Below are 26,246 nucleotides of genomic sequence, written 5' to 3' on the forward strand. Positions count from 1 at the left end.
GCAATAATAATGGTATAAGATTCTCTTAAAAACCGTATAGATCGTATATTTATCCATTTGAAGATGACTGGAAGCTGTTTTGAATGCGGACGGTCTCCAGCACCGTACTAGGCGCTGTAATGTGTTGTGTTTGTGATGTTTTCATATTTTTGTCCACTCCGAGTATGGTTTACGTGCATGAAACATATCAATACACAAAGAAGAGAAACATAGTAGAAAGACATTAGTAAACGACTTGCACAGGATCCAAATGGTGAGCCGTAATGTAGGACTCTCATCTACTGTTCAGCTTACAAAAACTCTACTGAATTACAAGGAAATCAGTGTCTCCGTTTGAACCCGTAAGCGGGACAACCGAGAGTAGCACCAAATATGAGAACAGTGAGCCGTTCTTAGTACCAACGGCCTACTTACAAAGTAATTTTAAGCTAGACCTGTCGGAGGCAGGTATTACACATACAGATGAAGACTGAGTTTAATTCTTTCAGTGACTTTATGGCAGCGACGTGACGTAAAGTGTTCGGATAAAGGATACCACGCCTTGGAAAGCTTCCAGCTAAGACAGAGGACTGGTCGCTTTTCACGTAACTGATCTCATTAAGGTGATACGACCTACACATACCTGTGCTAGACACTAACCCCAAACGCTGTTGAGGTTAATAAGAAAACCGCAATATGTGGAAATTTGGGAAGTAGGTCAGGAATGCCACTCAGAAGAGAGATCAAATTGTACAACATAAAACACTGCCTGCCGGTGTGGCCGAGTGGTTCTAGGCGCTTCAGTCCGGAACCGCGCAACCACTACGGTCGCAGGTTCGAATCCTGCCTCGGGCATGGATGTGTGTGATGTCCTTAGGTTAGTTAGGTTTAAGTAGTTCTGAGTTCTAGGGGACTGATGGCCTCAGATGTTAAGTCCCATAGTGCTCAGAGCCATTTGAGCCATCTTGATAAAACACTGCAGGAACTTTCAAGGAATTCCCAAGTTTTCCCTAAATCAGTTTCTGTTGCTTATTCCCCTTGCCATGAGTTACTAGACACCCTGTACTTACGTGTTCGCCGCAGAGAGAGGGAATTTCATAGAATTTAGTACAGAAAGCATTTCACTGACATTAATGTAACCACAGCCTGTTTTCGACGTCGACGAACAATAATCTCTCACAGACGGCAGGTGGCAGCACTAGCAGTAGAGGGTATATAAAGCGTGTCACGTGGACGCGAAAAGAAGTGCAATTGTTGTCGTAATGTGGAAACGAAGCTTTTATCTAACGTCCAAAAGGGCATGATCATTGGGTTTCAAGTCAAGTAAGAAATCATTTTCGAAACGGCTAAGTCTATAAACTATACGCGTGCCGCCATGGTTAAAATACTCTACTGGCCCTTAAAATTGCTACACCACGAAGATGACGTGCTACAGACGTGAAATTTGACCGACAGGAAGAAAATGCTGTGATTTTCAAATGACTAGCTTTTCAGAGCATTCGCACAAGGTTGGCGCCGGTGGCGACACCTACAACGTGCTGACATGAGGAAAGTTTCCAACCGATTTCTCACACACAAACAGCAGTTGACCGGCGTTGCCTGGTGAAACGTTGTTGTGATGCCTCGTCTAAGGAGGAGAAATGCGTACCATCACGTTTCCGACTTTGATAAAGGTCGGATTGTAGCCTATCGCGATTGCGGTTTATCGTATTGCGACATTGCTGCACGCGTTGGTCGAGACAAAATGACTGTTAGCAGAATATGGAATTGGTGGGTTCAGGAGGGTAATATGGATCGCCGTGCTGGATCCCAACGGCCTCGTATCACCAGCAGTCGAGATGATAGGCATCTTATCCGCATGGCCATTTTTTTTTAATAGTGTGTAGTGTGGACTGAAGAGATCATCCTTGATGACTTATTCTTCTAGGATGGGATGTAAGGATAAAAGGAAAACACTTTATTCATTACACATTCAGTTAGGCTTGGGCACGCAATGGGTCCTTTAGCCTGCTGTCTTTGGTGATGTCTATCTCCTGTGGAGGGTGAAATGTGTCAAGGCTGTTATGTGTGACTGCTTCCTCGTGTTATGACAGATTGCCTATGGGGGGTGAAACGTGATTGACTTCGGTACTCGATACTTGTGCCATCTTGCAGGGTTTACCGTTCCTACCGATTCTAATTGTCGAACTTCGTCCCTAAGGGCATCGATCTTGTCAAAAACTCGTAGAGCCTTATCATGGACCTTCTCTTGTATAGTGGTCTCGTGGAGTGCGGTGCGGATGTCGACGTTTCTTGTCCACCATGGAGTTCCTGTGATCCATCGATAGCAAATATTTTGCAGCGCTTGGAGTTTGTTGTAGTTGGAGACGCACGTAGTTCCACGAGGTGGAGCCATATAACATTGTGGGTTCCACCGTTGCCTTAAACAATTGGAGTTTAGTCTTAGGGTTGAGATCCTTACTCTTCAGGAACGGAATCAATGACCTGGCCATCTTCTGAGCTGCCGTCTTCTTGTCGGCAATATGCTGCGTAAAGAGTAATTTTTTGTCAAGGTAGACACCGAGATACTTCACTCCCGGCGACCATGGGATAAATTGATCAGCTATTTTGAGTCTGTCGTTCAGAACTGGTTTCCTCCGTGTGAATAGAACGGCTGCCGTCTTCGTCGGGTTGATCGTTATCTTATTTTGCAGCGCCCAGCGTTCCATTACAGCAAGTTGCCGTTGCATCCTAGCGATTAGCTGGTACAAGTGTCGTCCAGTTGTCAGAAAGGCCGTATCGTCCGTAGAAAAACTCGCCGTAACAAGGGGGACTGTTGGGATGTCATTTATATATAAGTTGAAAAGCAGAGGCGAAATGACAGAGCCCTGCGGAATTCCTGCGGAGATCAGTTTCATTTCGGAGTGCTTATCGTCGACTCGGGCAAACAGTTTCCTGTCCTGCAGAAAGCTGTCTATGAGTCTAATGTAACAATCCGCAATAGGGGTAGTGCGATGCAGTTTGACGATAAGGTTGGACCGCCACACCTTATCGTAAGCTTTTTCGATGTCAAGGAAGACACCAATCGTGAAGTGCTGCTTGTTGTATCCTTCTTGTATCCGTTCAGTGATCCGTAGAAGTTGAAGTTCGGCAGATAACTTGTCCTTGAAACCGAATTGTTCGGGTCGTATAACATCATGCGCTGTAAGCGTGTCATGGAGCCTCTTCAACAGCACTCTCTCGAGCACCTTGCCAAGGGTCGGCAAGAGGCTAATTGGCCGGTAACTGTTGGGTTCTGCTGGGTCTTTACCTGGCTTGGGTATTGGAACTACTCGAGCCGTCTTCCATGCCGTAGGAAAATATCCCTGCAGAAGACAGCTGTTGAGAATTCGGGTAAGGAGCACAGTTGGCTTCCTGGGCAACTGTTTCAAATCGGTGTTGCATATGGAGTCGTTGCCCGGCGCATTATTCCGAGTCTTCCGGATAATTTTACGGATCTATGCTGGTGTGGTGAGTTGTGGGCGGCTCTGCACAGGCGCAGTACGAAAAGCAGTCCATTCTGCTGTAACGACGGCTTCCTGTTCTTGCAGGCGGACGTCGTTCACGGGGGTCGCTGGTGTAGACATCTGTTCTTGGTAAGTCGTAGCATACAGCTCCGCCTGGGCGAGTTCGTAATAGAGGAGGCCATCTGGTCCTCTGATGGCTCGTTTAGGTGGCCGCTGGTGTCGTATGTTCTTGACTACCTGCCATTCGTTTTTGGTTCGAAGTAAGAATTCATCCATCTTATCTTCCCAGACTTGCTGTCGCCACTCGGACACTCTCCTGTGCAGTTCTCGTGTTAAGACGTGTGTTTCTCGTCGACCGATCGGGTTTCTATAGCGGAGCCAACGTCGCCTGCTCCTGTTTCTCTGTGTCTTCAGTTCTTGGAGTAGAGGCGGGAACTCGTCGAAAGCTACTACAGGGTAGACCGTGTGAGTAGTTGCCCTCCGTTTGGCTACCTTTATCTTCTGCGTCAAAGTTTGTACCGCGATGTCGATGGCTTCCGGTGTTGAAACGTCCTGCGTCGAGCAGACATTGTTGTCAAGATATGTCCGAAATTGACCCCAGTTCAGAGTTTGTGAGGTTGGGGGCGGAAGGTTGGCCGTTGCGTTTTCCACTATGCTGATAACAGGTCGGTGGTCAGACGAAAGATCGTCGACGGTGCGGAGCTGGAGGTTCGTCTCAATATTTTTGATGATAGCAATATCTAGGACGTCTGCTTCTTGCCGATCGACGTAAGGAATCCGTGTGGGCTCTCGTGGGCCATGGAATGTGATGCCCAGTTCTTCTTCCATGGCAATCAAAGTTCGTCCACGAGGGTTCGTACGCCGGGAATTCCACGCGACATGCTTGCTGTTAAGGTCACCTCCTACTAAGATTTTGTCAAAATTGGTGAAGATACTCCGTAGGTCGTCTGGCACCAGGCTTTTACCGGGGCTGTTGTACGCCGCAATGAAAGTGATGTTGCCTGTCGCCGATCGAACCGTTACTGCTGTTGCCTAAAAGATGTTGGAGGTGTGGTAGTGTTTCATGATGGTGCCGCAGTTCCCTTTTAAGCAGAACTGCGGTCCCTCCACCTCGTTGGCCTTGTCTGTCCGTTCTATAGACGTACATGTTACGAAATCTGAGCTCAGTTGTTGGACGAAGGTGCGTCCCCGATACAAGTGCGATGTCGATTTTGTGACGTTGTAAAAATTCAGTGAATTCTGTTTTCTTGTGTTTCATTCCGTTGGCGTTCCATATACAGATTTTCAGGTTTCTCGTGGTCCCAGGGCGATCCATCTTATGGTGTTCCAAAAGCCTTCAATACACTTTCGATTAAAGAAAGTATCCCCACTAGTTGTTGCTGCACGGCGGTGAGAAGTTTCGCGACATCAGAGAGCGCTGGAGCTATAGATTCCATCAATTGAGCTGGTGAGACGTAGGTTTCCGGTTCCGGTCGGCGTGGTGATGCTGCGTGGGCGTATGAATAATGCTGGCGGTGTTGTCGAGGTGGAAGTGTTTCAGGAGGAGGCTGTGTTACTGGCTGCCGTGTCGCCGCCGGCTGTTCTTGTGGCGTTTGCTGACGGTGGGGCGGAGGGTGTGTCGTCAGGTTGGAGTTCCGTATTACACGAGTCCTCCGTTGAGAGGGCTGCGGGGAAGACCGTTGTCTGTATTTTCTGAGAAGTTCCTGGTACTTCTGGCAGCCACGCCATGTGGCAGGATGGTCCTTTTCACAGTTAGCACATTTCGGCGGAGCCCCTCAGGGATGAGTACATGCTGAAGATCGGTGTTGCCCTCCACATCGAATGCAGCGAGCAGGCAAGCTGCAATAATTAGCCGTATGTTCGAATCGCTGGCAGTGGCGACACTGAACAGGTCCTTCTTGTCTGTTGTAGGTTTCAATAACGACTTTAGTACATAGAAGGTATTTGATGTCGTAAATCTTGTAGTTTTCCTTTTGGGCTGGCAACGTGACACAGTAAGCATCTTGAGGTCGTAATTCCTTCGTGTTGTCGTCCCGATTTTTAAACTGGTGGACGTTGATGGCAGGGAAACCCTTCTCTATCAGTGCGTCTTCCAGTTCTTCCTCCGTAACTTCGGCAGGTAGACGTTTGACAACCACTTTGAGGTCCTTGTCCTCTGCGACCTGATGTGTAAAAAAGTGGATGTCATTCGACACAAAGAAATTGATGGCCCGCCGTTGATCTTCATAGGAGTCAAAGTGATATTTGATGCTGTCTCGTTGGTAGATGGCCTTAAGACTGCCGTCAATATTCGCTTTCAGCGCCTTGTTGAGTTCCATGTAGTTCTTGGTATGGTAAATAGTAACAGGCGGGACTTTGCGTAGTAAGTTCCGGCCAGAGCCATCTGTCCCCTCTTTATCTGCTTCGAGATTGACGTCACTCGTCTGGTCCATACGTTCTGAAGCATCCGAAGTATCTTCCGTCGCAATAGCCGCATAATGGTTGGAAGTTTTCAGTTCTTCTGGACGGTGTCGCTTCCGACAGTTGTTCTGCTTAGGAGAAGCGTTGAGTCGTTTTCTTTGGCGAACTAGTGTAAAATCGCCCTCTCCGCGGTGGGCTGCATGGTCCAAACTTCTTCAGAGGAGACTCCCTCCATTTCGTCGTCGTCCTCTGATGGAGAAAATTGTTCCACGTCGTCTACTTGTTCCTCAGGCTGTGAAGTAGGAACTGTACTAGTGCGGTTGTCGTATACTTCCTGACTTTGCAGAATCATGTGTTGTATTTCACGTCTTAGTTCCCGTTGTTGCCGATCGTTCTGCGTTAGCTGATGCCTCTCGTCATAGGGGTTTGACGTATGTTGTCCTCGGCTCTGCATTCGCACAGCGCTCGTCATGGTCCTGTCCTCGTTATGTTGCCTGTCAGAATCCGTTGTCGTTGCAGGGGTCGTCGCCGTTGTGTCCGTCCTGTGGGGAGCGGCCGCCGGGACGGCCGGCGGGGCAGGCCCCACCAACCGGCCAGCGGCCGGACCCCGGGGCGACCGAGCCGGCTGGCTCGCACGCGCGCCTTCCGTTGCCCGCACTCATCGGCATCGCGCGCTCAACTGCTTGGCTTTAACGGATCGTGCAGCCACGTCTCCATCCCTGAGTCAACAGATTGGGATGTTTGCAAGACAACAACCATCTGCACGAAGATTTCGACGACGTTTACAGCATCACGGACTATCAGCTCGGAGACCATGGCTGCGGTTACCCCTGACGCTGCATCACAGACAGGAGCGCCTGCGATGGTGTACTCAACGACGAACCTGGGTGCACGAATGGCAAAACGTCATTTTTCGGATGAATCCAGGTTCTGTTTACAGCATCATGATGGTCGCATCCGTGTTTGGCGACATCGCGATGAACGCACATTGGAAGCGTGCATTCGTCATCGACATACTGGCGTATCACCCGGCGTGATGGTATGGGGTGCCATTGGTTACACGTCTCGGTCACCTCTTGTTCGCATTGACGGCACTTTGAACAGTAGACGTCACATTTCAGATGTGTTACGACCCGTGGCTCTACCCTTCATTCGATTCCTGCGAAACGCTACATTTCAGCAGGATATTGCACGACCGCATGTTGCAGGTGCTGTACGGGCCCTTCTGGATACAGAAAATGTTCGACTGCTGCCCTGGCCAGCACATTCTCCAGATCTCTCACAATTGAAAACGTCTGGTAAATGATGGCCTAGCAACTGGCTCGTCACAATACGCCAGTCACTACTCTTGATGAACTGTGGTATCGTGTTGAAGCTGCATGGGCAGCTGGACCTGTTCACGCCATCCGAGCACTGTCTGACTAAATGCTCAGGCGTATCTAGACCGTTATTACGGCCAGAGGTGGTTGTTCGGGTACTGATTTCTGAGGATCTATGCACCCAAATTGCTTGAAAATGTAATCACATGTCAGTTCTAGTATAATGTATTTGACAATGAATACCCGTTTATCATCTGCATTTCCTCTTGGTGTAGCAATGTTAGTGGCCAGTAGTGTATATAGTGCATAGCAAAACGGCGCTATCCAAAAGCGGCGCCGAGACAACTGTGACGCACCACGAGCCATACATGACGGGGGTGAACGACCGCTGCCGAGACGTGTGCAGGCGAATAGATGTGGAACTGTTGAGCAGCTGACCACACAGATTACTAACGGGCTTCCAACTGTACCTCTTCTACGAACATTCAGCGAACATTGCTGCCTATTGATCTCAGCAACAGGCAAATGATTCATCCACCCCTACTGACTGCTATTTATCGGCGATTTTTTATTTTTCAACGACGCATTTCGCTTCATTTCACAGGAGCTCCTGTGAACGGGAACGCGTTATGCAGATCATGGTGTCTTTCGCGTCCATTTAGAAAAGATAACCTGAAGATGCCTAAATAAGGCCAAACGCGTCGTTGAAAAATAAAAAACTAAAATTGCAATCAAGACTGCTTTTAACCAATACTTATAAGCTATGCAGATAGGCTATGGCATAGTGACTTCTGCGAGCATTCACTCCACTAACATGTAGTACCAGAACAAAACAGTTGTGTCGTATGTGATAACCACTTGTGATTAGTGAAACGGAACTGTTCAGCGAACCAAATATCGTTTTTCAATAATTGCGTATCGGTGGAGTACCATTAAGAAGTCTCACCTAGTACTGAAAATGAAATTCTAAGAGAACTGCTTCATGAAACACAATCTACGGAGTTTACAGTGGAAACACGGAAGAACACTCCCTCCCGCCGGAGGTTCGAGTCCTCCCTCGCGCATGGGTGAGTGTGTTGTTCTCATCATAAGTTACTTTAAGCTGTGTGTAAGTCTAGGGACCGATGACCTCAGCAGTCAGGAATTCACACACATTTGAACATTTGAAAAACACTGTAATGCTACGATTTATTTCTGACTTTCATCCTAAGTCTAAAAGCTTGCATACAAAATATCTATTCTCTGAACAGAAAAACAATTCTGTACCATCGGCTTTCGTGTTGTTAAACTAGATGGAATCACAAGACGAATGAGTTTCTCTTCCTCTCTCTTATCGTAATAGCTGCGACAGCGGAAATGAGGATCGCTCGATTTACCTCAAATTTTTTAGTCGGCGTAGACAAATATATTTTAGACCTGTATACATCGAAACTAGAAGAGGTTTAGTGTTATCTCCGAAAAAATGTAGTTGTGCCTCTCTGTTTCCTGAACCAAATATCGTTTATCAATATTTACGTGTCAATGGAGCAACATTAAGAAATCTCATCTAGTATTGAAAATGAAATTCTAAAAAAGCACACCTTTTACCGTTTTGCATTTAACTCAGTCATTTCTTAACTGTGTTATTGCTAGAAACTACTAAAAAGTGAATATTCAATCATGATTGTTTAAAATCGTCAAATGTGCAAGCAGAGATGAAAATGCATGTCATGTTTCCAAATTATGGTACTGTTGCCAGTTTATTCTGGCCTCTCTACCCTCTCCGGCGAGTCAATACGCGGCGATGGACCGGCTCGTCTGAATGAAGTATTATTTGAACGTGGGTAATTACTAACACGCCAGTCACTGCGATTACTGCTGTTTGAACAGTTAATCTGTTACTCCCTCACTGTATCAACAGTCGACAGTCGTTCTGATTAATTTAGTAAACAAGTTATGTGATCGTTTGTACGTTCTTCATATTGCGTTATACAATGCGTAATACCTTCACAACGCAAAACTCGCAAATTTGTTACATATACGTAAATTCGGCTTTGATAATATATTGCAATCTTCAAAAGTGTAATAACTAATTTGCTAATGGATGTATGATATGTCACTGTAAAACACCAGTGATAATATGTGTTCCAATTCTGCCTCTCTAAAATGAATTATTTGATATCCACGCTTAGGGTTCGGATGCCCTCGGAGACCTTATTTCGAAAATGCAAAGAAGTTATTGATTTACTTTGAAGACGATATGTGTTGGTGTATTGAGAGAAGCGAGGAGTTGCACCTCTCACCATTTCCTCTGTCATCAGATGATCTCACCTGCGAATCTTCTGATCTCTGGACTGTGGAGACATTGAACATCTTCTCTTACAGCAGGCAATTCGATTGTTGAAATAACTGCTCTAATTAACGGAACATGGTGTAATCTCACTCCCCTCCATGCTACTTCCGTCTATAGTCCACATCACACAATGTCTTTTCTGAAGATTTGAGAAGAGCGAAGATTGCAATAAACTTTCTAGTTTACTTATTTTGTCATGTCGAGGTAGCCCCAGTTCTTCTTGTCTAGGGGTTTGATTCTTGAAACTGAAAAAAGTCACATCAGGTCCTCATGGTTGGTTTGAACTAAATAAATTGGAAGATTGCTGCTGCAGAATTTTTTACGTAAATGTATTTCCTCATATTTCAGTATATCATACAGTATTTTGATTTTCACATTAACAAAGTCGAAATTATATTGTTCGCACAAAAATACGTCCGACCACATCAGAGGCATGCTTACGACTCCCACACTCCGCAGAAAATAACAATATTCCAAAGGGTTTATAACTTTCCTTAACAAATGAATTTCTATTAGCTTTAGTTACGTTATTAATTTCGATTATTATTTCATAAATTAATCCACAAATAAATAGAATAAACAGTACAGGATTGCGTAATTAATGACAGAAATTTTAAGTGTTCAATAATTCGTAATTTCAAATGTTTCTAGAACAATTATTTTAACTGTACATTGAGAACCAGTACTTACCGATTATAACATCGTGACTAAAGTAGTTTATAAATTAATTCCTTCTCATAAATTCTAGCTTGAAATATACCATACGGTGTATAAAATTATACGAAAGTTTTCAGAATAGCAACTGAGATAATGCTAATCTGTCCAGAATTTGAAAAATACTACTGGTATCGACAACTACTGTTGAGGAAAAGTAATGCTAGAGGAGGATGTCCCTACAGGCAAGTAACAGACAGACAACTGTAATTAAATCAGTTACAGTCTTGATAAAGCAATGATATGCGAAGCAATCTCGTTACAAAAAGAGAAAATATGACAGATCACAAATTTAGGATATACGGCATTCTGCAGGGTTGCTGTGCGTAAAGCCAAATGTACGTGAAAAGACGCAAAAACAAATGAACAATAATGAAAACTTGTCCAGTCTCAAAAGAGAGAGTATTGATCAGGAACGCAGAGATGAATCTTCAGAATTTAGAATCACGAACGAAGATCATGATCCATGTGTATTCACTAATGAAAGCACGCAGGCAGGGACAGAACATCAAAGCGTACCGTCCTAACATTGATGTAATTACAATGCTGATTTCTTGCGATAAAAACCGCATATTTGCATCTTCATCACGGTCGGATTTGCCACAGGCATTGTACCGCGAGTATCTTGACAAAATTTAAATGTACATGGTTGCTTTCCAAACCAACACAAGTATCGCAAAAAATCGACAACTACCGCCTTCTGCTAGTCAAGACGTGATGTCTAGCAAGAACTGCAATCAACTCAGATTAACAGAGCACCTGTACGTAGTTTTGTTTCCTCAGACGTCGCACAGAAAAGTGCTTCATCCGATTGAAAGAGGTTAGTGTAGCGAATTCGACAGGGAGCAGAAATGCGGATGGTTGCTATAGCTTTCTGCAGAGAACAGTTCTTCCCTCCCAACGTTCGGGTTGGTGGTCCTGGGTGGCCACAGTTCTCTGAACGCGAGAGGGATCAGCCTCCCTATGCGCTGTTGTTGCCTTGGCTTGAATATGAAATTAAGTCCCCGGTAACTTCCGTATATTTAAGCCCTCTTGTGTATTTTATTAATTATACAGTTGGTGATCATGAACATTGCTTTACTTCCACCATTCGATAGTCCTCTACTTAGGAAAGTTTCAGTTGACTGGAAAAATTACTTCAATGTGTAAATAGGCAGATTAATTGCATCAACTCTTTAATTAATTGATTTACTGGTCTGTGCCTCCAATCATTCAACCCGTAACTGCATAAGCAGCCCAAAAATTTGGTAGGAAACTCAGTTATCATTTTATTTATCTCTTTATAATGGGACTAGGCTGCACAGTTGCTGAGACGTCTGTAAACGTCTCCGAAAAGTCTTCGGATTACAAGTTTTCGGAAAGTCCACGTCATTTGTGTCGTTCTTATTCATTTGATGTTTCATGACTTTAAACTGCCAAATTTGCTAAATGATGGAGATTAGCAACCGGTTCGACAACGAAACCTGTAACATTGTATTACAGGAAAAGTGACTAGTACTGTACACAATAAGCTTTTTGGATTTAATTCTGACGCTTGCACGAAATGCGCTCGCTCTCATATCCGCTATATCGCAATTTATTAACAGGATAATCACGTCGACACGTACGGCGCTTGAAAATGGCCTTTAAGGTCGAAATTGGCTAATCGTGCAAGTTATAATAAACTTAATGCTCGTGAAAAGCAACCGAGGCGAAAACGCTCAAACTGCCCTTTTACAAATATACGTCTGTGGCTCACCGTATGAAAAAAATCGTCGGGTCATAATGATACGTGAGTGTCAGCCCTGATTTATGAACAGTATTCAAATTGGAAATTTTCCGATGAAACGACAAGAAGAAAATGTCACAACTTTTTGTTAAAAGTTTGAAGCAGCAGGATTATACCAATGAACTGCACTTCCTACACTTTAGTGACCACATGCAACAATTTGTAAAGGTGCGCAATGTTTTGACCTCTTCGGTGGGTGGAAGAGCCGTTCCTCTAGTAGTCAGGATGTCATTCCTCTCGCCACCTCTCATTCTGTTATAGCGTCTTGCCTAGAAGAAACCAAATGGGGGGTCACTGGCATATCAAGTTAAAGTGAAAATCATTTAGTCCTTTATTAAAGGAGTTTTGCTGTCGCAGCTTGCAGCCAGGGTCAGACGCCAGCACTGGTGAGAGCCGTATCAGGGCAGGTGTCCCACTGTCAGCGCTCGGGCGGTGCAGAGATGCCCCAGCCCAGCGGCACGCACCTGTCACGGCCTCTGAGGAAGGCAACCGCATGGGTTGGCGCTGGCGCACTGCTGAATACAGGATGCAAGAGAATGCGTCGATTCCAGCACGGGTGGCAGTGGTAGCGGCCAGCAGAGGTGGTGTGTGCCCACATTAGGCGAATAGGCAACAACAGAGCGGGCCGGCTGGGGTGGCCGAGCGGTTCTAGGCGCTACAGTCTGGAACCGCGAGACCGCTACGGTCGCAGGTTCGAATCCTGCCTCGGACATGGATGTGTGTGATGTCCTTAAGTTACTTAGGTTTAAGTAGTTCTAAGTTCTAGGGAACTGATGACCTTAGAAGTTAAGTCCCATAGTGCTCAGAGCCGAACCGAACAACAGAGCATGCCCATACAGGACAGATAGTCGGGCTCAGGTGTGAACCGTAGACCCCAAGTAGTGGACCTGAAGTCAGTCGGCAGGTGGCCTTTGTAACGGGACATCCTCCTCTATCATTACTTTTCCTCAACAGTAGTTGTCGATACCAGTACTATTTTTCGAATTTTGGACAGGTCAGTATTATCTCAGTTGCTTTTCTGAAAACTTTCATATAATTTTATACACAGTATGTTATATTTCAAGCTAAAATTTGTGAAAAGGAATTACTTTATAAAATATTTTAGTGTCAGTGTTATAATCAGTTGGGTCTTGCCCACTCGTCGCTTTTAGGGTACCTGAAGGATGCACCGGTCCCGGAATGCTATATAACAATTCAAACAAATAACATTAGTAGCTTTATTTCCATAAAGCAGCATGACAATACTTAACTTTCGAGTTACATCGGTGTCGAAAGTGACATGCAAACAGTAATAGTTTTCGCTATAGACAAAGTTCAGACAAGTAACTGATAGAGATCACAACTAGCTGTTCTTGTAGCAATCTCCGCAACTACGTTCCACTGATGTTCGTATGCTGAGCCGATCTGAGGGGCCGAGGCTGGCAGGATTGGTGCTTCTATTCACTTCTTGCAGGGGGCGCTCCTGGCGCGGCGCGGTCCAATTCCGCGCATCATTCGCCGACGTTTCCTCACTGCCTTCTCTGGTCTTGCGTTCCGGCGCTTGTGGTTACGCCAGAACATGATCGATAGGTACTAGTTCTGAATGTACAGTTAAAATTATTTTTTTTAGAAAGATTTGAAATCACGAAGTATTTGCGCACTTAAAATTTCTATTATTAATTACACAGTCCTGTACTGTTTACTATGTTTACCTCTGGATTCATTTCTGAAATAAAAATAGAAATTAATAATGTAACGAAAACTAGTAGGAATTCGTTTGTTAAGAAAAATTGTAAACCCTTTGGAATATCGTTATTTCCGCAGAGTGAGAGAGTCTTTGTTAGAGCGAAAACCAAATTACTGTATGATATACTAAAATATGAGGAAATCAGTGGAAAAGATATTTACATAAGAAATTCTGCAACAACAATCTGTCAATTTATTTAGTTCAAACCAACCGCTATGACCTGATGTCAGATTTTTAGCTTCAAGAATCAGACTCCTAGACAAGAAGAGCTGTAGCCATCTCACCATGACAAGCTAAGTAAACTTGAAAGTTTATTGTAATCTTTGCACCTCTCAAATCTACATTAAACTGCTTTCTAATTACTTGGACTCGGAATTGTTTAATGTGGACAATAGATGGAAGGAGGCGGAGATTACACCTTCCAGCTGGAAGGCACCGCTTCAGCTACCAGTGGAATTCGGACTTGAGCACAGCTGGGACACCCGCAGCTCAGAAAAGACATTGTCACCAGGGGCAACTAGACGACTCGTTCCGGAGTACAGACCGGCGCAGAACACACCTGCAGGTGGTGAGTAGACTGCATGGCTAAATGGACAGTATTCATGCAGGTCTGACCCGTCACTGTTTTGAAAGCATATTGTTTTCTACCACGTTTTGCATAACAGAACCGCTGTGCAAGCTTGATCGTATGGCAATCATTTTTTAATGACGCTGCCGCCATTTCACTGTAATAATTTTTATTTTATTGTCATACAATCCAGATTTCAGCCTTAGGCCCTTTTCAAGTACAAAAACTTAGGTACATGAGAAAAAACTTCAGACTGGTATGAAATGACCTTGTCGAAAAAGCATATCTGGTCATGGAGGCCAGATCTGTCTTTATTTAAAAGAGAAGAACATCTCTAAAACGCCTAAATATATTGCAGACTCTCATTTCTGAACCATATAGCACAACCGTTACATGAGACTGCTAAGCAAAAAACAGGTATCCGTCGCATTATTGTTATTTCAGTCAAATGGCGGCAGCGTCAGTCAAAAAATTTACCAAGACTGTAGCTCCAGCGAGAACCGATGAAACAGCGGAAAGACGGAAGCGCTGGCTGCGCCGTCAGGACTTCGAGGTGTGGTAACTTCACCTTCCTCGAGGCCCAGATCGCGATTCTTGCGAGTCAGTATTCCTTACGTATAAGAAGCGCTCAAAAAGTTTTCGTTTGAGGGTTTTGCTACAGCGTACAGGCAACGTAGCGCGACTCCGATGCGGGTATATGAGCACCGACATGTAGGCATTCGTTTCTTTCTGATGTGAGAATAGTAAATGCGGAAACGCTAAGTATGACGACGTTATTATGAAATGCGTCGTAACAGGACGAAAGTGCTGTTATTTTCTTCTTGGCATCCAAAGGACAAACACCGTTAGACAGGCATCGGAGAATAACGAATATGTATGGCATAGCATGTCTGTTGAAAACCACTGTTGCGAAATGGTGCGCCAAGTTCCCTGCAGTTTAATGATAACGCATGTCGTATCGCAAATGTCGTAACGCAGAAGATACGCCAATTCAAGTGGGAGACGCTCGAGCACTCGCCCTATGGTCCTGATCTCTCCCCATGTGATTGTTACACCTTCGGTTGCTCATAAAAAAAAATAAAAAAAAATAAAATGGAAAAAATGACCTTGAGGGGTAGGCAATTCCTGTCGTAGAGGATGTGCAGCACGCAGTTACGGACAGCACACGGTGTTTTACCAAAGGGGCAGCGCCAACTCAGGTTGCTCACGGCGATATTTTCTTGCTTCGTACACCGATTCCCGGCCTATCATAGGAAACTTTCTCATCGCCCCTTATAGTTTCTTGTGCATAAACACCTAGCCGGCCGCCTCCTGTCCCGCTTCCCTGACAGACGTTGCTTCAGCACATGGTGACAGTTTTCGTTATCTCAGCCATGCGAAGTAACGAAGCTGTAGTGCAACGAATTATGCAGCCACGTCATCAACAGTTATACCTGAAAAACCAATGTATTTATTAAATCTCCTGATTTATTTGAATATCATATATCGGTCTACACGATGTTTCAGACTGATAATTTCGAGATATTGTAAACTGTGTGTGCTGGAGTAAATTGAGAATAGGAAATCAAGTTCGTAAATCACCCAGTGCCGCTGCAAGGCATTACAAACGTGGGTCGTAGGCGTGAATACAAACATAAAATACAAGAAAACGTTAATTACTTTCTGCATAACAACAAATAGAAAACAGGAATTAAGCTCATTTATTTATATCTCTCTGAGAGAAAAAAACAATGGTTCAAATGGCTCTGAGCATTATGGGACTTAACTTCTGAGGTCATCAGTCCCCTAGAACTTAGAACAACTTAAACCTAACTAACCTAAGGACATCACACACATCCATGCCCGAGGCAGGATTCGAACCTGCGACCGCAGCGGTCGCGCGCTTCCAGACTGTAGCGCCTACAACCGCTCGGTCACCCCGGACGGCCACTGAGAGGAAAGAAAGCAGATTTGTTGTTACTGTTATTCATGTTTCGGCTGTAATGGGCCACTCAATTAACGTCAAATGACAGTTCCAGAGCTTGATTTGAGATTTCCTTTGTGGCCGCGTTACTTTCGTTCCATCAACATGAGTTGTTTCCCGCTTATTAGAGTGAGTTCTTCCAGTTTTAATGAGTGTTTCTTTCCAGTCTGGAATTTATTTCCTAAGTTTTTTTTCTGTAAAGTGTAAGAAGTTGTGTTATTGCTGTTTTCATCTCATCTTCTTTTACCATACCGAACCATTTTACTGTTACTTCTTAACTTGTACTGCGACTCGAAGAATTCTCCATCCTTCTATTTAATCTGCTTAGCTCCATTCTTTTAGTATAACCGTAGCATTTTAGCCTTCGTTTTTTCACTTCGGAATAAATGTCGGTAAACCTTTCATTCTCTTTAATACTGTTTGTCTGTGTATTCCATCGCCCCAAATTGGTTTAGTCTCAAATTCGTTTTATCAGTAATTATTAATGGCGACATTAAAACACGAAGAATAACCAGTACTCCACCAGCGACTGAACAGTGCTTTGGTGCCATGCAGAAGAGCTGCTCAGTCACTTCTGAAGTAATTATTATTCTTTGTTTTCTACATCTACATTTATACTCCGCAAGCCACCCAACGGTGTGTGGCGGAGGGCACTTTACGTGCCACTGTCATTACCTCCCTTTCCTGTTCCAGTCGCGTATGGTTCGCGGGAAGAACGACTGTCTGAAAGCCTCCGTGCGCGCTCTAATCTCTCTAATTTTACATTCGTGATCCCCTCGGGAGGTATAAGTAGGGGGAAGCAATATATTCGATACCTCATACAGAAACGCACCCTCTCGAAACCTGGCGAGCAATCTACACCGCGATGCAGAGCGCCTCTCTTGCAGAGTCTGCCACTTGAGTTTATTAAACATCTCCGTAACGCTATCACGGTTACCAAATAACCCTGTGACGAAACGCGCCGCTCTTCTTTGGATCTTCTCTATCTCCTCCGTCAAACCGATCTGGTACGGATCCCACACTGATGAGCAATACTCAAGTATAGGTCGAACGAGTGTTTTGTAAGCCACCTCCTTTGTTGATGGACTACATTTTCTAAGCACTCTCCCAATGAATCTCAACCTGGTACCTGCCTTACCAACAATTAATTTTATATGATCATTCCACTTCAAATCGTTCCGCACGCATACTCCCAGATATTTTACAGAAGTAACTGCTACCAGTGTTTGTTCCGCTATCATATAATCATACAATAAAGGATCCTTCTTTCTATGTATTCGCAATACGTTACATTTGTCTATGTTAAGGGACAGTTGCCACTCCCTGCACCAAGTGCCTATCCGCTGCAGATCTTCCTGCATTTCGCTACAATTTTCTAATGCTGCAACTTCTCTGTATACTACAGCATCATCCGCGAAAAGCCGCATGGAACTTCCGACACTGTCTACTAGGTCATTTATATATATTGTGAAAAGCAATGGTCCCATAACACTCCCCTGTGGCACGCCAGAGGTTACTTCAACGTCTGTAGACGTCTCTCCATTGATAACAACATGCTGTGTTCTGTTTGCTAAAAACTCTTCAATCCAGCCACACAGCTGGTCTGATATTCCGTAGGCTCTTACTTTGTTTATCAGGCGACAGTGCGGAACTGTATCGAACGCCTTCCGGAAATCAAGAAAAATAGCATCTACCTGGGAGCCTGTATCTAATATTTTCTGGGTCTCATGAACAAATAAAGCGAGTTGGGTCTCACACGATCGCTGTTTCCGGAATCCATGTTGATTCCTACATAGTAGATTCTGGGTTTCCAAAAACGACATGATACTCGAGCAACAAACATGTTCTAAAATTCTACAACAGATCGATGTCAGAGATATAGGTCTATAGTTTTGCGCATCTGCTCGACGACCCTTCTTGAAGACTGGGACTACCTGTGCTCTTTTCCAATCATTTGGAACCCTCCGTTCCTCTAGAGACTTGCGGTACACGGCTGTTAGAAGGGGGGCAAGTTCTTTCGCGTACTCTGTGTAGAATCGAATTGGTATCCCGTCAGGTCCAGTGGACTTTCCTCTATTGAGTGATTCCAGTTGCTTTTCTATTCCTTGGACACGTATTTCGATGTCAGCCATTTTTTCGTTTGTGCGAGGATTTAGAAAAGGAACTGCAGTGCGGTCTTCCTCTGTGAAACAGCTTTGGAAAAAGGTGTTTAGTATTTCAGCTTTACGCGTGTCATCCTCTGTTTCAATGCCATCATCATCCCGGAGTGTCTGGATATGCTGTTTTGAGCCACTTACTGATTTAACGTAAGACCAGAACTTCCTAGGATTTTCTGTCAAGTTGGTACATAGAATTTTACTTTCGAATTCACTGAACGCTTCACGCATAGCCCTCCTTACGCTAACTTTGACATCGTTTAGCTTCTGTTTGTCTGAGAGGTTTTGGGTGCGTTTAAACTTGGAGTGAAGCTCTCTTTGCTTTCGCAGTAGTTTCCTAACTTTGTTGTTGTACCACGATGGGTTTTTCCCGTCCCTCACAGTTTTACTCGGCACGTACCTGTCTAAAACGCATTTTACGATTGCCTTGAACTTTTTCCATAAACACTCAACATTGTCAGTGTCGGAATAGAAATTTTCGTTTTGATCTGTTAGGTAGTCTGAAATCTGCCTTCTATTACTCTTGCTAAACAGATAAACCTTCCTCCCTTTTTTTATATTCCCATTAACTTCCATATTCAGGGATGCTGCAACGGTAGTCTGAAATCTGCCTTCTATTACTCTTGCTAAACAGATAAACCTTCCTCCCTTTTTTTATATTCCTATTAACTTCCATATTCAGGGATGCTGCAACGGCCTTATGATCACTGATTCCCTGTTCTGTACATACAGAATCGAAAAGTTCGGGTCTGTTTGTTATCAGTAGGTCCAAGATGTTATCTCCACGAGTCGGTTCTCTGTTTAATTGCTCGAGGTAATTTTCGGATAGTGCACTCAGTATAATGTCACTCGATGCTCTGTCCCTACCACCCGTCCTAAACATCTGAGTGTCCCAGTCTATATCTGGTAAATTGAAATCTCCACCTAAGACTATAACATGCTGAGAAAATTTATGTGAAATGTATTCCAAATTTTCTCTCAGTTGTTCTGCCACTAATGCTGCTGAGTCGGGAGGTCGGTAAAAGGAGCCAATTATTAACCTAGCTCGGTTGTTGAGTGTAAGCTCCACCCATAATAATTCACAGGAACTATCCACTTCTACTTCACTACAGGATAAACTACTACTAACAGCGACGAACACTCCACCACCGGTTGCATGCAATCTATCCTTTCTAAACACCGTCTGTACCTTTGTAAAAATTTCGGCAGACTTTATCTCTGGCTTAAGCCAGCTTTCTGTACCTATAACGATTTCAGCTTCGGTGCTTTCTATCAGCGCTTGAAGTTCTGGTACTTTACCAACGCAGCTTCGACAGTTGACAATTACAATACCGATTGCTGCTTGGTCCCCGCACCCGTTGAGGCTGTTGCCCTTTCTGTACTTGCCCAAGGCCATCTAACCTAAAAAACCGCCCAGCCCACGCCACACAACCCCTGCTACCCGTGTAGCCGCTTGTTGCGTGTAGTGGACTCCTGACCTATCCAGCGGAACCCGAAACGCCACCACCCTATGGCGCAAGTCGAGGAATCTGCAGCCCACACGTTCGCAGAACCGTCTCAGCCTCTGATTCAGACCCTCCACTCGGCTCTGTACCAAAGGTCCGCAGTCAGTCCTGTCGACGATGCTGCAGATGGTGAGCTCTGCTTTCATCCCGCTAGCGAGACTGGCAGTCTTCACCAAATCAGATAGCCGCCGGAAGCCAGAGAGGATTTCCTCCGATCCATAGCGACACACATCATTGGTGCCGACATGAGCGACCACCTGCAGATGGGTGCACCCTGTACCCTTCATGGCAGCCGGAAGGACCCTTTGCACATCTGGAATGACTCCCCCCGGTATGCACACGGAGTGCACATTGGTTTTCTTCCCCTCTCTTGCTGCCATTTCCCTAAGGGGCTCCATTACGCGCCATTAATGTAGTCATTAATACATACATACAAAACGAATATCGCAGTAATTTGGGGCCCCTCTGTGGAACAGACACGCGAAATCCGCTTCTAAAAATCATTTTTTTCTAATGAGAAACTAACCCGACGCTTTCCGTCGACACCGTCGACATTGGGTATCGCATGAAAGACGCAATCAGCAGCATTTCTTTGCGCTGACACTGCAAAACTTTAATTGCAAATATCTGCTGAAACACCAGAGAAAGTGCGCCTGACAACTCTTAGGGAAAACACCCTCTATGTACTCAGCATCATACGCGTTTGCAAAACGTTTTCCACCTGATAAAAGTCAAATAAGAAAAAAATGTCCTTTCACGAACGTCACACTGTTTCCTTTAAAGTCTTTGCTGCGTTCTTTATCCGTAATAAATTTCATCGTTTCACATGAGACATTTTAATTTACTTCTGTTGATAGACTTCGAGGCGAGAGAGTCTCTGACGTTTAAGAAATATCACTTTATTTAAGTGGTTATTTCTAAGGAACCCGTTCCATTTTTTTAAAGGAATTTACCGTGGTATTGAACCTAAAATTACATGCCGTATTTGTCTCATTGTTTTCCTCTAGCAAGTGGAATACTTGTGCCATAATTTTTTAACACACTTCAAGCTAGCGCCGACATAAAGCTACATATTTTTCGTTTGCAATATAATGCACTTGCTCACCGTGTCGACAGCAGAAGCCGGTTGGTTGCCTTCCAGTCGCGTCGCAGAGGCGCGCAGCTGAGACGCCGTGCGTAGCAGCTGGCAGCTGGCAGCTGGCAGCTAGCTGGCCGCCTCCTCAGGTACACCTCTGTCCGTCCTCGCCACAAGCGACTGCGGATCCCTGCACACACCAGGCACGTCGTAATAAGCATACGCCGGATGGACAACTTAATATCTATTCAGCTTCAATCTGTGGATGTGGGATGTAGGTAGGCTGGTTATAATAAGGTCTTCATGAGGCGAAATGAGAAGAAGAGTATAAAAAACACAAGCTCGTTGACAATGAGCAAAGTTTGACAGGGACCGGTGTCGCTGTTTAGAGCGAAGAAGCTTTTCCAATTTAAATCCGGAGCTGTAACTTACACTTGGTCAACGTCCCAGTTTTGTAGCTTATTTGTCTCCGCAAAACGAAATAGTGCCGAACTTTGATATCCTCTAATGCTCTCTCCAAACATGTCTCCAAGGTTTCAGGAAATAACTATTAAATAATTTTAAAAAAGCAAAAAAAAATATTATTTGACTATTAGCAGTTAGTGAATAGTGGCGCAGATGCAAGAAACAAATATTTGTTCTCAACACAAGAAAACCCTCATTCGTAGAAGTAAATCGACAGATGCTATAGATACTACTTACCAATAATATTGGAGTATAAATATCTAAGGCCGAAATTAATAGATAATGGGATACAAGACTAAGAAATTAGATCAAGAATACATCTGGAAAAGTTGATCGTTCAGAAGTTTTGATAATAAAATGAAAACTAAATTCAAAATTACTAGCGGCGAAGATGGTGTCCTGGAGATAGTAGGCAACGACACCTAGTAAACGAGAAACGAGAACCTAAGCTCTCAAGGACAGAATGGATGCTCAGAATTCAATTATTCATCCATTAGAAACATCAGTGATATGGACAGGACAAAAGGCTAGAAGAAGAAAAGTTTTCAAAATGTTTAATGGACTGGGTACCAACTGGAAGAAAAAGCAGGGGATGAGAGCCTAATTTACGGGTGCAAAGATTCAGTCGTTAAAGACAAAGAATATTCCTGGAGGATTATTCATTAATGAATAAGAACGGATAATGTGAATTATAGATTTTGCATAATCTTAGGTGGTAGTAAAATGTGTAAACGTTGTTAAACCTGAGAAAAGTCCTACATACTGTTTTCAATTAATTCAACTGCAGATAAAGGGAGAAAATATACTACCCTGAGGCATAGTGGATCTTGACAACGAACAAATAAATCAATATAACCATTGTTTTTAAAACATCTGTGTTTCTCAACTACTGAACTGAGACTCTCTACAGATTTTACCTCCTTTTAATTGTTTCGCATCGGAGAGCGTTTATTTGTGTAAATCATTGTCGCATGAGGGGAATGTTTTTCGAAATGACAGAGAATAGGCGTAGTCACCGAATGAATCACGTTTACAAGGACTCCTCGAACCTCCCCTGACGTTTTCGCCTATTGACCTGCGCCCGCGGTTGATTTATTCTTACGTCAAGTGCGTGCTCAGCTCGAAAGGGCAGTAACTGGTGTCCTGGCAACGACCCGTTAAAGTTTACTGCGACCGCCGTCGGGGTTCGTAACTAGATCACGGGAGCAGACACGCAATTCCTCCATAAATAGCAGTTGCCTGCAAAAAAATGTTTATAGCAACTGAAAGAAACGCAGACGACTGGTGCACACAGTTCCAAATCGCACTCGCACATCGCTAGTAATTTGAATAGGCGGTACGTACTCTTGAACGTAATGTTCGTCTCGTACCCTGCGTTGGATGACATCACCAGAAGCTAGAACGATTAACGTTCACTCTGCTGCTTACTGCTTGAAAGAGAATTTCCATATGTCTGGTACAGAGAGCCGAAACATACGTTTCGAATCTGTCTCGAACTACTTACGTTTTTTTACAGCAGCGAACAAAGAAGAAAAGCAAGTGATTAATTCTCCCGCAGCAAGAAAAGCAACAGTTGTAAGAAAGGTGTTCTTTAAGATGACGGTTTAAATACCAGAAAACATACACTGAGTTGACAATGGTCATAGGATAGCGATATACAGATATACATATGGCGGTAGTATCGCGGACACAAGGTATAAAACGGCAGTGCACTGGCAGAGCTGTCACTAGGACTCAGATGATTCATGTGAAAAGGTTTCCGACCTGATTACGGCCCCACAGGGGAATTAGCATACTTTGAAAGCAGAATGGTAGATGGAGCTAGAAGAGCGGGATATCCCATTTCGGAAATCGTTGGGGAAATCAATATTCCGAGATCCACAGTGTCAAGAATGTGCGAGAATACCAAATTTCAGGCTTTACCTCTCACCACGGACAACGCAGTGGCCAACGTCTTTCACTTAACGATCGAGAGCAGCGATGTCTGTGTAGAGTTGTCCGTCCTAACAGACAAGCAACACTACCTGAAATAATAGCAGAATTCACTGTGAGGCGTAGATGAACGTATCCGCTTGGATAGTATGACGAAATTTGGCGTTAATTGGCAATAACAGCAGTCGACCTACACAAGTGCCTTTGCTAGTAGCATGACATCACCTGTAGCGCCTCTCTTGAGCTCATGACCATATCAGTTGGACCCTAGACAACTGGATACCTGTGGCCTGTCAAATGAGTCGTGATTTCTGATGACACGAGCTGATGGTAGGGTTCGAGTGTGGTGCAGACGCCTCGAATCCATGGGCCCAATTTATCAAGAAGGTGCCGGCCGGGGTGGCCGAGCGGTTCTAGGTGCTACAGTCTGTAACCACGCGACCGCTACGGTCGTAGGTTCTAATCCTGCCTCGGGCATGGATGTGTGTGATGTCCTTAGGTTAGTTAGGTTTAAGTAGTTCTAAGTTGTAGGGGACTGATGACCTCAGAAGTTAAGTCCCATAGTGCTCAGAGCCATTTGAACCATCAAGAAGGCACTGTGCAAGCTGGTGGCTGCTGTATAATGTTATGGGCTATGATTGCATGGAGTGGACTGGATTCTCTGGATGTTTACTTGGAAACCATTTGCAGCCATTCATGGTCGTAGTGTTCCCAAACAACGAAGGAATTTTTATGGATGACAGTACGCCATGTCACTGGGCACAAAGTTTTCACGATTGGTTTGAAGAATATTCTGGACAGTTAGAGAGAATGATTCGGCCATTCTCATCGTAAAACATGAACCGCATCGAACATCTATGGGGCACAATTGAGAGGTCAGTTCGTGCACAAAATCCTGCTCCGGCAACACTTTCGCAGTTATGGGCGGCTGTAGAGGCAGCATGGCTCAGTAGGTCTGCAGCGGACTTCCAACGACTTGTTAGGTCCATACCACGTCGAGCTGCTGCGCTATTCCGGGCAAAAGGAGGTCCGATACGATTTTAGAAGGTATCCCATGACTTTTGTCTCCTGAGTGTATATCACCATGGACACAAACGCTGACCATGAAAGTCTGCATTGTATATGCAAAATACGCTAAGCTACTAAATTGCGCTAGACTCCATTTCTGTGACTAAAATTACTGCCCCTTCGAAACGACTATCGCCAGAAACATATTCTTGTTCTTGGTGAACAGTTTCACTTACATGAGAGACTCCTCAAAATTCTATCCTCGCACTGCGCGTTTCCTTCGTGTGGCACCGTACAAAAAACACTGACACATTCGATATGTGATCTTCATTTTTCAAGACAATACTATTTAAGACTAATGTTTCCTAATGTCAGTAATTTTTTATTATAGATACGATGCTGAAAATGTCACTGGCGGCTGAATTCTATGACCCTTCCCCTCCACTCTCTTTCTTCCACGCCAACCGGCTGCGAGGAAAAATCGAACTACGGAAGAACAATATAGCCGGCAGCAGTAAGGAGCTAAGAAGTTCGTAACGGGCAGCGAAGCAGTCAGCTGCCACCAGAATGCACCGTCGCCGTTGCAGAATTCAGCCACGAGACCCAGAAAGTGGATAATAGCGCCCAAGTTGAATTGTGTTCCTTAAAAGTAGCTTCGGGCGTACCCCGAGGGATTGTTATAGAACAATTACCTTTCATATGTGTATACATACTCAACAGCGGACACCACGAGATCCAAAAGGAGGTCTGGAGAAGGACTGATGCATTCCCAGAGTGCCGAAGAAGAAAGAGTAGCAGCAGACCAGCGTGCCCGAGTACAAATCACCCTTGCAGATGGACAGGTGGACGTGTACTGACAGCCCGGTCGCCAATGGAAGAGCGTGCTCTTACCCGGTATGAATGGGCACGTGGGACTGTTGCGTCCACCATCCATTACGCCGATGGACCATACACGGCGAAGAGGACATGTCTCATCAAATGATTGATCCTTGGTGTAGCATGTCAAGAGAAGAAGGGCAGAGTGTGGGGGGATGTAGGTCGAAGTGGGCATCCCTCCTCATTCACGAACGGAAACAAATTTGTTAGAGCACAGGACACGGTGTTGGCGGACAGGTGCATAAACGTGTCGGACGTGGCGTCCATACTGCGTACTGGCCGTGCTCAAGCCGATCACATGCTCATGTTGGGCTACCGAAAAGTGTCTGCAAGATGGGTGCCGAAAGACCTGACTCGGGATCACGAAAGTGCAATAATGAGGATCAGCCTCGATCACTTGATGCGATAAGCACGAGAGATATATGAATTCCCGTTCAGAATCATCACAGCCGATGAAACACAGGTACGCCACTATACCCCAAAGCCGCACTCTCGGGACACCACTTGCAAACCAACGGTAAGTTTGCCGGCCGGTGTGGCCGAGCGGTTCTAGGCGCGTCAGTCTGGAACCGCGCGACCGCTACGGTCGCAGGTTCGAATCCTGCCTCGGGCATGGATGTGTGTGATGTCCTTAGGTTAGTTACGTTTAAGTAGTTCTAAGTTCTAGGGGACTGATGACCTCAGATGTTAAGTCCCATAGTGCTCAGAGCCATCTGAACCATTTTTGAACCAACGGTAAGTTGAAGCAGACAGCGAATAATTCCTTGTGTCGCAAGAGGGGACCGAGTTTTACCATAGTGGTTTCTTCACACAAATTTCATGGTTCATCAAATGTCTCAATGTGAGTAGCGTCTATGTGGAAAAATAGTGCAAGGTGTTTAGTTCATGATGACAGAGTGTATTTATTTTTCACAATAAAGTTTCTCAGTGAAGAGCAATGTCAAAACTTACTGTCGGAGCGCCTCTTGTGTACAA

General features: G+C 44.7%; 1 protein-coding gene across 1 annotated transcript in view; it reads right to left on the reverse strand.

Annotated features, from left to right (window-relative positions):
• Positions 1 to 26,246, reverse strand: part of LOC124593670 (cysteine-rich secretory protein 2-like) — a 246,026-nt gene that overhangs the window by 122,844 nt on the left and 96,936 nt on the right. The window contains exon 2 of the mRNA XM_047131956.1: positions 21,021 to 21,180. The gene's annotated coding sequence lies outside the window, so the exon portion shown is untranslated. The remainder of the gene's footprint in view (positions 1 to 21,020; positions 21,181 to 26,246) is intronic.

Source organism: Schistocerca americana, chromosome 2, assembly GCF_021461395.2.
Source record: "Schistocerca americana isolate TAMUIC-IGC-003095 chromosome 2, iqSchAmer2.1, whole genome shotgun sequence".
NCBI lineage: Eukaryota > Metazoa > Arthropoda > Insecta > Orthoptera > Acrididae > Schistocerca > Schistocerca americana.